The sequence below is a fragment of the Sylvia atricapilla genome, chromosome 2 (genome assembly GCF_009819655.1).
Source record: "Sylvia atricapilla isolate bSylAtr1 chromosome 2, bSylAtr1.pri, whole genome shotgun sequence".
In the NCBI taxonomy this organism is placed as follows: Eukaryota; Metazoa; Chordata; class Aves; order Passeriformes; family Sylviidae; genus Sylvia; species Sylvia atricapilla.
The window spans coordinates 68134982-68149120 of record NC_089141.1 but is presented as its reverse complement, the minus strand read 5'-3'; the positions used below and the strand labels follow the sequence as shown (position 1 = coordinate 68149120).

Below are 14139 nucleotides of genomic sequence, written 5' to 3'. Positions count from 1 at the left end.
GGTCATGAAGATGCTGCCATCCAGAGGGACATTGAGAGACTGGAGAAATGGGCTGAGGGAAATCTCATGAAGTTCAGCATGGCAGGTTCCCTGCTGTATGCAGGGAAGACCCTCCTGGCAGTGCTAGACTGGGCAGTGACAGACTAAGGAGCAGCTCTGGCAAACACACCCTGAGGGCCCTGGGGGATGTTGAGCTGAGCATGAGCCAGCAGTGTGCCCTGAGAGCAAAGACAGCCTGCAGCACTTATGGAAGCACAGTCAGCAGGTCCAGGGAAGAGATTATTCATACCTTTTCTCAGAGCTGATTACACAGATTCTAATCTGTGTCCTGTACAGGAAATACGTCGATAAGGCACCAGGGCAGCCAGGACTGGAGTCGGGCCCTATGAGCTGAGGTTTAGAGACCAGGGCTTCTTCAGCCTGGAGAACAGATGCCTGTGGGACTCTTAAAAAGCATATATTTGCCTGAGGCAAAGTCAGAAAGGAGACAGCCAGGTCCTTCGATAGAGAATCATAGAATCATTATGTAGTTTGAAAAAAGCTTTAACACTATTTAATCCAGAAGTTAACTTAAGCACTGCTGAGTCCACCACTAAGCCATGTAGCATGGTGGGTGGATGAGAGTCAGTGGGCATAATTTGAAACAGGGCAGTTTCTGGATTTTGAAGAGAAACCTTCTCCCAGTGAGAACACCCAGACAACATAGCAAGTTGTGCAGACAGATTCCTCTGTCTCTGTCTTAGGAAACTTTCAGGACACCTGGAGAGAGCACTGAAAACTTGGCTTGACCTCAGAGCAGCCACACTTTGACCAAGAGTTTGGACTACAGGGCTTGGTGAAGTATCTTCACACCTGAATTACCCTTAGATCCTATAAATAGGCTACAGTACTACATTTCCAAATGTATCTTTGCTCATATATCTAGGTGAGAACGTGTCTAAGACTATTCCACTAGTGTTATTTGGCTACATTGCATAGGATATTTCTGTGAAGCATTCATGGTAAATTTCAGATTTTACATAAATTTTAATAAATTTGAATAATGATTAAATGGTTATTTTACTTTTTCTAACATATCATATCATAATCAGAATGAGTCTAAAGGGTTTATAAGCTATTTTTTATATTAACAATATTATAATTTTATCCCTAATTTTCAGTATTAACAAAGACAATGATGAACATAATTAGTGCTGCTAGTACATAGGCATAGGCCAGTTAAACTGCATAACATAGGTGATCTGATCAATTTTGTATAAGTGATCAAACAAAGCATCTTCTTAATAGTGTTGCAGTAGTAACAGAACTGCAGAGAATAAAATGCTTTCCTCTCCTTGACATGAACACAGCTGAGTGTATTCAAGACCTTCTAGAAAAGAAAACCAGAAAGCTGGATGAAAAATGAAGTCTGGAACAGCTGGCATATATCCATTCAAGATTTATCCAAGGGGGAAGCTATTCAGAACATCTGTTTCACATGTCCTGTCTCTTTTAATAATATCAGAGCTACATTGAAGGCTTAGATGAGATGAACATACTGGATTTGTTGTGACCTAGACGCTAAGAATTACATTTCATAGCACACCAAATGGCTTCAATAACCTTCCTAATGGTATTGTGTACTTTTAAAACATGGAGAGTTACAGAGTTGTGATCCCTGAGAATGAAGAAGGAAAAAAACAAAAACAAAAACAAAAACAAAACAAAAACCAAAACAAAACAAAAAAAAAAAAACCACCAACAAACAAAACCAACCAACCAAAACAAAACAAAAAACCACAAACACAAAAAAAACCCAAACAACCAAAAAAAAAAAAAAAAAAACCCTCAGGAATTACTCAAGACCCTGTACAAGTCCTCACATCAATAAACAATAAACATCAAGTATTTCACCCAGTTCTTCTAGGTCCACTACAATAGGTCTATGTCTTTCCTAGAGGGAGGGGACACAGCTGGGACAGCTGATCTGAACTAACCAAAAGTAACATTTCATACCACATTTCATCATATTCAGTAGTAAAAACTGGAGTGAACATGTCATGCTCAGCAGTAAAATCTGGGGAGAAGTAGGAAAGAGAAATGACTGGAGTTGTCGTATTTGTCCTCCCAACTAACTCTGCTATGGTTACTTGAAGGCCTGCTTTCCTAGGTATGCTTGCCTACCCATGGAGAATAGTGAATGAATTCCTTATTTTGCTTTGCCTCTACACAGTTTTTGCTTTTCCTATAAAACTCTCTATATCTCAAGTCATTAGTTTTCTCGCTTTTACCTTTTTGATTCTACATCCAAATGAGCAACGGGCTGTGTGGGAATAATGTGAATACCAGAGTTAAACCACAACAGCTGCTTGCAACACTCTACTTTCCCCAAAGGAAAAAAGAAAATCAGGAGGTTTTAAATGTTTTCTGAATTGTGGAAGCATCTGAAGATATGGAAGATCTGAAACCTGCAAGAAACATCTGTGAGAAAACCTGAGATGCAGCCATTTTATTCAAAGATCATCCATTCTGGAGAAGAAGAGAAAAGCAACAAAAGATACATCAATCAATTCTCTTCGACTTCTATTAATCTGCTTTTTGCTCTATATTTCTAAACTTAGTGTCTTCTAGATGAACTAAGTTTTCTAGGAAATATCAGTATGTATGTTAAAAATTTCCTAGTGGCCAAAAATTCCTACTTAACAGTCTTATATTTACAATGATTAAAAAATAAAAAATGAAAAATAGAAAAATAAAAAAATAAATAAAATAAAAAAGTTACTAGCAATAATGAATTTAGACCAAAATTCTGTAACTGAAACATCAATACACTAATTTACCATCATATTTTTATTCTTCAGCCATAATGTTTTCTTTAATTTTGGTACCAACTACCTGGATAATTCAGAGCTGACCCAAAACTAAAGCAAATTGTTAAGGGCATTATCCAAATACCTCTTAAATATTGACAGGCTTGGGGTACCAAATACATCTCCAGAAATCCAGTTTTGGTTTCTTGGTAAAGAAATATTTCTTAATGCCAACTCTGAATCTCTTCTGATGCAGTTTTGAACCATTCCCATCCTATCACTGGATACCAAGGAGACAAGATCAACACCTCACCGTTCACTTTTGGAAGGATCCGTTGGAAGAATTATGGAACTACGTCTCTTATAAGTTAAAAATTAAATTATTACTACAATGTTGTGTAGTGGAAGTTTAAAATCATTATGTTATTTATCAGTTCTAATCTTCAACTTTGTTACTATATCACAGACCAAACATCTTGAAACATTAACTTTTTTTCCAGGTTTGAAGACAGTATTTTACACAATCTTAAATGTAATGGAATGCTGAGATCAAGCAGAAAGCTAGGAGCTAAAGTGACAGGCCAGCAGAGGAGAAACTCATCAAGAGGCACAGTCCCACAATATTTAGACAAGAGAGAAGGGCTGGGACAGGGATTGTGAACAAGGTGTCTAATGTTCAGAAAGATGTCAGAGACAAGGCAAACCCAAGCCTATGGGGGACGTCTGTGCCCACAGGCCAAGGCCAGGATCAGGCCAATACAGCAACTTAATTCCAGCTATGACTCAAAGTGCCTGCACAGAAATTCTGCTCCCACAAGAATAAAGGAAGGTGCCAGGTAGGTTTGCTTCATCTCCATCTCATCCAGCTCTTCTCAATCACATCATAATGGTTGTGCAGCTGCACTGCATCCAGCCTTGAGCAGAGACTAACAAGTACTTGGGGAACAGGGTGCTTTCAATGGCCAAAACTGGGATTTTGCTCTAAGCATTGTCTAGTTTTAGAAAGAAGGTAAGATTTAATGTAAACACATTTCTCTACTAGAATATTATATTGTACAGAATAATGTGATGTGGCACAGCTACATGACAAGATGCCAGTTCCCTGCCAAAACACATTTGACAAAAAGCTTTCTGCAGCTTAGGAAAGCTTCCATCAATTCATACATTCAAACTGAAGGTATCATGGGAGACCCATCAGTATACAAATTCCTTGCACCTGTTCTTTTAACAGATACAGATGAGAACAGTGGGATGCTGGCTCTTACAATGCAGAGCAGAAGGTATTTACCTTTCCTGGCATAAACAACAAGTCATAGGATTTGTTGTAAGATTTAATGTACAATTTAGGATAAAAAAACAAACAAGCAAAATCTTAACAGTACCATAAAATATTTTCTTTAAGTAAAACATAGGTTTTAAGTCAGTGAACATGCTTCAATTTCCCTACCCTCCAGAAAGCACAGTAAATAATTTGTCCCACCATGATAATAATGAGTGATATACTGAAAGGCATCTTTCACTAAAGAGAACACAACTAGTGACAGATATAAGTGAGTATCTGTCACTTATTAAAGTGACAGATACTCACTTATATTATTATTACACTATAATACTTAAAGTATTATTTTTTGCCATCTTAGGTAGCAGATATTCTTCATTACATCTACATTTCACAAATAGGGTAATTCTTTATAACCTTTCTATTGTACTTTCTAGAATTTTATGTATGTCACTGACAACTCCTTAACCTCTGTTAAATGAGAGTTTTTCTCAGTAAAAAGAGACCTGGAGCTCCTGGACCAGGTCCAGCACAAGGCTGCAAAGCTAGTTAAGGGATTATGGCATCTCTCTTGCAAGGAAAGGCTGAGGGAGCTGGACCTGTTCCACCTCCAGAAGAAACAACTGAGAGAAGACCTCACCTACAAAATATATATAAAATACTAAGTGTCTGAAGGGAGGGTGTCAAGAGGATGGGCCCAGGATCTTCTCAGTGGTGCTGAGCAATAGGACAAGAAGGCAACAGGCAGAAACTGGTGGACAGGAAGTTCCACCTGAATCTGAGGAATAACTTTATTTTGCAGGTGACCATGCACTGGAAAAGACTGCCCAGAGGGGTTGTGGAGTCTCCCTCACTGGAGAGATTCCATAACCATCTGGATGCAACCCTTTTCACTGTGCTCTAGGATGACTCTGCTTGAGCAGAGAGGTTGCATCAGATGACCCACTGTGATCTCTTCCAACCTGACCCATTCTGTGATTCAGCTTGGACCAGAGGGACTGGAGAGGCACAGAACACGAGGCAGGACATGTTTTTGACAGAGAGACTTTTGTTTATGTGTTAGAATTGAAATCTTAAACTAGAAATCATTCTCTACTCTCTACTCACCCTGCCTATTTCCTAAATGAGAGATTAAATACCACAGCTTTTGCAGACCTCCCACAATTTTTTGTGTTGTGACATTATGTCCTGGTTTGGAATAAATTAGGGAAGAACCTCCAAAAGGAGCCCCCTAAACCAAACCTCCACCACCCCTTCCCCCCCCCAGCCCTGGGTTCAGGAAGGAAAATACCTTGGAGGAAAAGTGGAAAAACTGGTTTATTGACAAATAAAAAACCATTCTCCAACACCGAATAGTGGGAAAGACGGGTTACTGTGATGAGGAGGGTGCTGACGCATCTGTTGCAAGCCCCGGGACTTCTCCAACTTCTCAGGTCAGGTCAGGTCCGGAGCCGGTTCAAACCTTGGGGGGGAAAGAAGGAAGGAGGGGGAAAAAAAAAAAAAAACAAACAGAAGCAGAGCGGGGGGGGGGGCGGGGAACCAGCGGCAGGGTCAGCCGGAGAGAAAAGCAAAGCGAAGCGAAGAAGGCAAAGGCAGCCGAGCTAGCAAAAGAAAAAGAGCCGAAACAAGAAAGAAGAAAGAAAAAAAAACCGCAGGAGGCACCCGCCCAAGACGGAGGGATTCAGCTGCGAGACATAACAATGTATCCAAGATATGGGATGGATATATGGGATAGGAGGCAGGTCAACCCAGAACACATTAGGAATGCCTTTGGGGGATGGTTAAACGTGGAGCTTTTAGGTGACTTATAGTACATAATGGAGTTGAACACTATGTCCTAGTAGTGGAGAAACATTGCAAATGGGCAACATCCCATTAAACTCTTTCCTTTACCCTTTACCATAAATATTACATGCACAGAACCTATTGATCAGGCAATTTTAACCTCCAACAGAATTAAATGAGATGTTTTGAGGTGAAGAAAAAACCCATGAAATCAAGCAAAATCCTTGGTGTTTAAAGGAATAGGTAGAAATTGATGGGAAAAATAAATTAATAAGAAAATTATCTGATGAAGTCAAAATACCATCATCTACAGCACTGAGAACTGCAAATCAATCACATCACAATGAATTTTAAAGGAAGGGAGGCAACAATAACATTTTTTTTTTTAAATTAGGAAAGAGAAACTAGGTTCTGACCAAAAAATATCACAAAATATAATTAACTCTTCCTTGTGCCTAATAAGAGATGTCTGACTGCTCATTAGCTCTATGCATGGGAAGTTTTAGTTTTTACAGTTTTCTCTATAAAATGAAAGAAAGTAATTTTGTTACAACTTTGATTTTTTCATTCAAGATAAGAAAAAATGTTGATAAAGTAAAAACACGAATCTAACCACAGATATGGGAACATCTGGAAATAGGAAATTTGCAACAAATAAATTTCTAAATAGAAAATGGTAATTTGAAAGGTTACTCAGAGTTACTACAATTTGGATTTTTTGGTGAAAAACAACATTTAACATGTGTTATTGCTGGCTACTATATGATTTTTTCTCTCATGATATTTTAATAACAATTTTCTGTTGACAAAAACAGATTTTATGTGTGATAAGTGCACAATGTGTCTGTTTGAGAGAGTGTCTTGACGTTTCTCTTAGAGGTATATATTGAAAACATGCAACAGAGAAAATATTATAAGACACAGAGTTTTCTGAAGCTCCCTAAACAAACAATTTGAATCCAATTTGGTTTTAAATTATTGTGCATATCTTTCTTCATTAAGGGTGAAAGCAGATAAATAACAAATTTTCATTACAAACCTGTTACGAAGTAAAATGTTGATTCATGATGGTGATGGACAAGACACACTGAAAGCTTTGACAGGGGCCTGTTCTGGCAGAAGGTTTCTCAGCAGGGAAATATAGGCATATTGGAAGAAGAAAGTCTGCTCCAGCTGGTCAGGATCCAGATTTGTGTCATTCCAGCCTAATAAGAGTTGTCCCTGGCTCCCCTGAGGTAGGGGACCAATTACAGCTGGCCATTTCTTCAACTGCATAAATGATCTCTTGGTAAACATAGTTAATTAATAGGCTGACTCAGTAAATATCTATTCTTTGACGTGATAGACAAATATTCTTTTTTTTCTTTTTGTTCAGTAAAACTTAAATTGTGTCTTTTTACTTGAAACATTTTGTTATGACCATTTTTCTGGTAGCCCTTGTCAAGGGAACCACTTAATTGCTACTCCAAAGATTTTCCAACCTTTTCAAGCAGACAGCTTTAAAGTAAGTAGCTACTGCAAATCCAAATTTTACTGAACAAAAAATATAAAAAAAACCTTTCCCAATTATAAGGTGAGACAAGGAACACTCTTTAGACCTGTCTTCTGGAGTTTTTGGTTGTTTGGGCTCTTTTTTTTTTTTTTTTGGTTGTTTGAGTTGGTTATTTTTTGGTTTGTGCTTTTTATTTTGTGGGGGATTTTTGTGGTTTTTTGTTTGGTTTGTGGTTTGTTTTGGCTTTTTTTTGTTGTTGTTGTTCCAAATAAACCAATTCAAGCCAACAGTGAGACACATCTGCAATAAGTTCTAGAGCATACTACCTACACCACAACTTACGTCCTGAGTAAAAAAGCAGGATAACATAACCCTAGCAAATAGACCTTTTTGCCACTTGCCAGGGGAATTTAATTATTTTTTTTATGTTGTCATAAAGAGTTATTGCTTTGACTTGCTGTGTCTGAGGTCACATATGAATGTATACTATCAAGAAGGTTCTTTGCTGCTGTCCACCACAGTTGAAGTTTAGCTATTTGCATGCATTGGCTCTCACTGACCTGTCCTTAATGACTCCTCATCTGTCCCCAAGGTGAGTTCTAGGGTTTAGAATGATTAGTTATCACATGACAAGAGGCATTTAATTTTACAAGGATTTAATTTTTTATTGAAAGGTGGGTGCAAGCCACCTTTCTGCATTTGCGAGTTAATGGATTTGAACCTTTTTTTTAACTATTTCTCATACCTATTTTTTACTTACTTTTTTGGTTTTAGTCTATATTTGGTACAATTCTATATCAAAGTATTTTAACAAGTATAATGCTATAATTTAAACAAAAATGAAAGTGCAATACTGATATATCAGGCATGAGTTAAGAAAATGTAGGTCCAAAGAACTATATTTAAAAGCATATATTTATTTTAAATAATCAGACACAATACTTATTCTATGCCTAAATTTCTATCAACAACATTCTTCAAAAGACTGAATCCCTGCTTCTGAACATACTTAGCAAATGTCATAAAACTGGCATCTAAATGAAATCAGGATCCAAAAGCTTGATTTCTCTTTTACTTGTGACAGTAATTTTTTTTTTTCTAAACTGTTCAATAAGCAAAGGAAAGACAGAAGTTACTGTTTAAAATCAGTTATGACCATGGTAAATCTTATATTTGCTGGGTGCAAAATTCTCCAATAATCATTGCTAGGCATAAAAATGCTAAGATTCTAATAGAAAGTCATTTTCTATTAGAAAATGATTATACATTTGTACATCATCTGCTGTACAAATGTATAATCCAATAGTTAAAGCAGCATGGATGTCACGGAGAAATTCCTCCAATGATAAGGGTTGGGGCAAATCTGCCAGGAGGTTCCCACCCACAGAAAATGAATACGGTTCTTGAAACAAGTTCAATGACTTAGTCAAAAAGAAAGATAATTTTCCCTTTGATCTTTCAGTCTATATTTTTTATTACATTTGCTATGAAATTTTGATTAACTAAACATGCCAAGAGCTCTTCTTCTGTGAGTATGATTAGTCTAATGGCTCTTTGTCATTTCAATTTCACACAGAAAAAGGAAACTTCCCTGATGAGTAGAAGGAAATAAGGAAGTGTCTGAGAATACAACCTTATCTGAATATGAGTAATTATACTATTTCTCTTCGGAAATTAATATGAACAAAGTTTATTTTAGTGCTCTCTTGATTATAAAGGGCTTACATGTCAAAATGTTGAAACACTAATTGCTTTTTCTTTTCAACTATATTTGGAATGTGTAAGGCAGTTAAACCACCTTTTTTTTTTAATGTTCTTTCTTTTATTTACATGTAATTTTAGGTATAGTTCTTTTCTCCCCCTTTAGATATGAATACCTTTTTCTAGATCAAAATCATTACATTTCTGCTATATGTGCTAATTTTTATTGTAAGAAAATATTCTGTGATTTATATAAAGGAGTCTTATAAAAAGTATTCTTTGGATTTTTTTAGAATATAATACTACATATATTTATTGTATATTTTAAACTTTACCATAATTTTTAAATAGAAAATTAATTTGAACATTGAATCTTGCCTGAGAAGAAGTCTTCTATCATTGTCTGCTATGGATAAATCCTTCTGTAGAAATAATGATATTAAGGAAAATCTTTAACCTGGTGAAGACTTTAAGAAGAAAAGGTTTCTAGTAAACTATGTACTCTACTAGGACATATAAGGCACAACACACAAACAAACACAAGGTCTGAAGAATCATTGCATTTATTTCAATTACTCCAGCAAGTCAATGTGATTTGTAGTTGACACTTATTTTAAATTTTATAATGCGGTTTGTGCATTCCATTAAATCCTTCAAAATAAAAATATTAATAAGCTTCTTAATTTTTTAGCTTAATTAAGCATATTAAACTAATAAAAAATAAATATGAATCTTTAATTACTTTAAAACTTGCCTTTAATATGTACTTGTGGTTTGCCAGATGTCCATATCATAAATTTACAGAGGTTGTTTTATCTAGCTTGGTGGGTGGGTTTTACCAATCTTCTCTACTATGCAGTGGTAGAGGTTAATTATGAAAAACAGAAGGGTTTTTTTAACCACTTTGCTTCCTTCATGATTGTTCACAGTGACTTACCAGGGTCACCATCCCTCAATACAAACAGAAAAACTAAGAGTGCCATATAGGAATTCACTTTTACAAAGCAGTTTTCTAGTTAATCTGTTAGATTGCACATCTGTGGCACATAATGTGGATTTTGTACGAGAGGAAGTGAGAGAAAGAGAGCTGATATATTTTAGAGGAGTATTTATAAAAATAAACTGGGTTTGGTAAAGATTTTTCATGTTAAGAAAATCAAAAATAAAATAGATGAGGGGGTGTCATTCACAGAACTCTTTGAAATAGTTTCTCCAGATACTAGAAATGTATAACAGTAATTATTTTGATTTGGGGATGGGTTTTTTACATTTTAAAATATACATATGCCAGAATGTAGCTACTGAAGAATAAAATCATGGCAACTTGACTTCACACAAATGTTAAGAGTTAAATATAAAAAGTATTTCTAAAGCTTTCAAGGGAGAGGTACTTAAAAAAGTAACAGGATTTTTGTTTGATAAATGAAAAAAATCATCCTTTTAACATCAAACAGCTCTGAGATAAAATAACAATGCAAAAAAAAAAGTAAAATAAAATATTAATGCAGTTCAATATAGTGGTTCTCACACTGTGCTTCACGGTCACTGGAGACATCTCAGATCAAATTAGCCAACTTGGCTCTTTCCTTTTTCCAGATTGCATTAACTTCCAAAAGTATGTTTTACTAGTAAGTGCCTTTAATTAATGCACTGATGTCATATCATAATGAATTACATATACATGCCATTTTAGCACATACAAATGGCTGAGAGACACCAGCTGCAAAGTTTGGTAGCTCCAGTGTCACTCTGATTTTTTTCAGCCTTCTGATGTTTGCATTTTTGTTGTGGAGTTTCTCACAGAATTTCATGTAAACAAAGTGATGTTTATGGCAAACTGTCCTTTTTGTTTATCATTCCTCTCTTGAGGAGGGAGAATTGATGGACTTCTAGTTTGACCAGTGGGGTTGGAGAGATGTCAATCTTCATTCTCCAATTCATAGTCATTGTCCAAAATCTATATAAATCAAAGTAGGAAAATAATCTTCTCTCTTTTTGCCTTGATGACCTGACTGCATGTGTGTCTTTTGTTTTGTGTCCTATAGCAACACTCCAGGAATAAATGTTGGCAGGGTTTGGTTTTTTTTATTATTTTATTTTGGGTTTTTTTGTTCGTTTGTTTGTTTTTATTGTTTTTGTTTTCTTTTTTTTTTTTTTAATTTTTTTTTTTTTTTTGGCGGGGGGTTGGTTTTTTTCATGAATTCTAGTAGAAAACTGATTAGGTAGACATAACCCTTCTAATGAGTAATTATATATTTTTTTAATAAGCCACTACAAGATAATGTCATAAATATACAAGTTATTTCTTTAAATAGATTCTTTAACTACATTAAAGGATTTCCTTCTGAAGTTTGTTCATTGTCACCCATTATTAAAATTATATATATATATATATATATATATATTGCTACATTTCAAGCCATAATAGCTAACACAAATTACATAATAGTTCAGGAGACTGACCTTACGTTCTGGATCTACCTGACATCTTTCTTCCCTCAGATGCTCGAGAGCATTTCTTGCTGAACTTAAATTGATGCTTCATTATATAAGCTTATGGTATTTTTCTTCCTTTAGGGAATTATCCTCATAATCATTTTCTTCCCAGAAAGATATGTCTGCTTCACATCTGGTAACAAATTAAATCTTTGAAAAGAGGTTAGTGGGCCTGGTCCTGAGCCTGACACTGGCACAAGAAGAGCCGCAAAGTAAATAGATCCTTACAGAATTACACAGTGACTTGAACTACATGAGAAATCAGTTGTTAGAGTAAGCCCTCTCCATCCCTGCCATGCTTATGCAGTTACAAATGAGTAAACATTTCCATCTGGCATGTTGTCAGCAGTGAATACTCAGAAATACAGGGCAGATATTCCTCAAACACTGATTTCCTCTATTTCTACTAACAAAATCAGAGAAGACATGCAGATATTTAAGTACACTATGAGTATCCTGACAGATTCAGAATAAACCCTCAAGGTCTTGATAATATCATAACAATGTAAAATAATCTGGATTGGAAGGCATCTCTGGAGGTCCCATTCTACCATTCCTTCATCAAAGTAAACTTCAGAAGTAGATCAGATGGCCTAGAATCCTTCACAGTTAAGCTTTGAGTATCTTATACCTTTTATGTGTCACCACTTCCTTTAAAGCTCACTGTTTCTTTACATTGACACTCTATTCCTGATTCAGATAGACAAGTTCAGGTGTCCAATTCAGTAACAGGGACAACTGATCCCATTTGATATGACTGAGAGTGTCTCCACCTGCCAGAAGAACATGGGCCTCTCACAAGTCTCTTACTGTACTGCAGCCCCATGTGGATGGCCTGAGTAGCATAGGGGTGAGTTTCTGTCTGGTCAGTGTCAAGAAGTCATTGTATTCAGCCATCGCATTACCAGTTTTGGAATTAAATATTTAGAGCAAGATGTCTAATGAATTAAAATATTAAGTTCACAGAAAAGTGTTTTGTCTTTTCTTGAATACCTGTGTCAGGATGGGTAAAACATTCCTTCATTAATAGGAGTGATCTCATTATACTGCCTAACTCCCAGGTGGCTGGGATAGGTAAACGAAATCCCATCTTGTATGACCTACATATGTCAGGAGCATTAGATTAACTCCTACCCACTGGCTTTGAAAATTCTTCCTGAGAAATGACACCAGAATATCATTCAATTTGTGTCATGGATGTATTTATATTGACAATTTGATCTAAAAAAGTAACTAAATTATTTATTGACTGATTGATGAAGATAACACAGACACACTCTGATAAGCTTTGGTGTTTTAATTATTATTTTGTAGAAACAATAACCTTCCTTAGAAATGCTATACAGAAACTTTTAATAAAATATGTGAATACTTGCTCCCATTGCATGTTTTATGAGATCCATATCCATCTCATTATATTCAGGTTGTGTGCATTCATGTGATTTTTATTTAATGGGAGATTCTAACTATTTCTGCTTTAATTTTTGGTTTCAGCTTTTGCCATTCTTGCCGCTTTTTTCACACAGTTATATGTATTTAAAAGACACATCTTGGATATACCATTTTGACTAAGTGGGCTACCTGAATATATTTTAAGCATTGGGGAATTCATTTTTAATAATGCAAGGAGCAAAGGTACGTTCTTTCGGAGTTAAAAGATACTCTCTATAATCTATTAGAAATGTGACATAGCTCAAGCGCTCCCTCTTCTGACACCAAAAACTATCAGAATATTTAGTCTAAAAAGAAAATCCCCTATTTGGGGAGATAATTCAATTGCTCTGTGACTCTCAAAGTTAATATTTTTTTACAACTACTTTTTTTGTGTCCAAGTCAAGCCTGAGATTATATACAAGTTTATTACATTAAAAAAAAAAACAAAACATGCAAATGCTAACCTGAACCAACCTATTTTTTAGTAAATCATTCATTTTGTGACAGGGAATATTTTTCCAAAGAAGTAGTAGGAGTTCACCATTCACCTGTCTCTCTCCCTTTCTCTCTCTCTCTATATCTATCTATATCTAAATCTATACCTACATCTATATATATGGTACGATGGGACCACTGAACCACTGAAGTGTAGTGGAGAACAATCACAAGCTTTAAACATCAATCACAAGCATCACTTTATTGAATGCAAAAATTGGATGAGTTTTTCAACTCTGTGTACAATTTTAGTTCCCTAGATGATGTTAGAATAATATTGAAGTTAAGCTACGTATAAATAAGCAAGAAATGATAAATTGTTTTCCCCAAACTAGAATCCAGGATCCAATATTAGACTTCTGTTACAAAGCACATGGGGACACAGACTTCAAAATGGCAACCAGAAACAACAAGATAATTATCAACACCTGCCAACAGCCAACATTCTTGTTGATTGTCTATTCAAAGATAGAAACTGGCGAAGTATGGAGAAGTTTTCCTTCAAGTCTCCACATGTTTTTTACTTGGAGATGCTCCACTTGAGATACAGTGTCCCCGAAAACAGCTACTAATTCTAAATCAAGCAAAAGTAGGGGGAAAAATAGAGGGTCTTTAATCCCCCTGCAAACTATGTTATTTTCTTGGTCTTGATTTGTTAAAAAAATATG

General features: G+C 35.6%; 1 long non-coding RNA gene across 3 annotated transcripts in view; it reads left to right on the top strand.

Annotated features, from left to right (window-relative positions):
• LOC136357834 (uncharacterized) overlaps positions 1-14139 on the top strand; it is a 732797-nt gene that overhangs the window by 53255 nt on the left and 665403 nt on the right. The window lies entirely within an intron of this gene.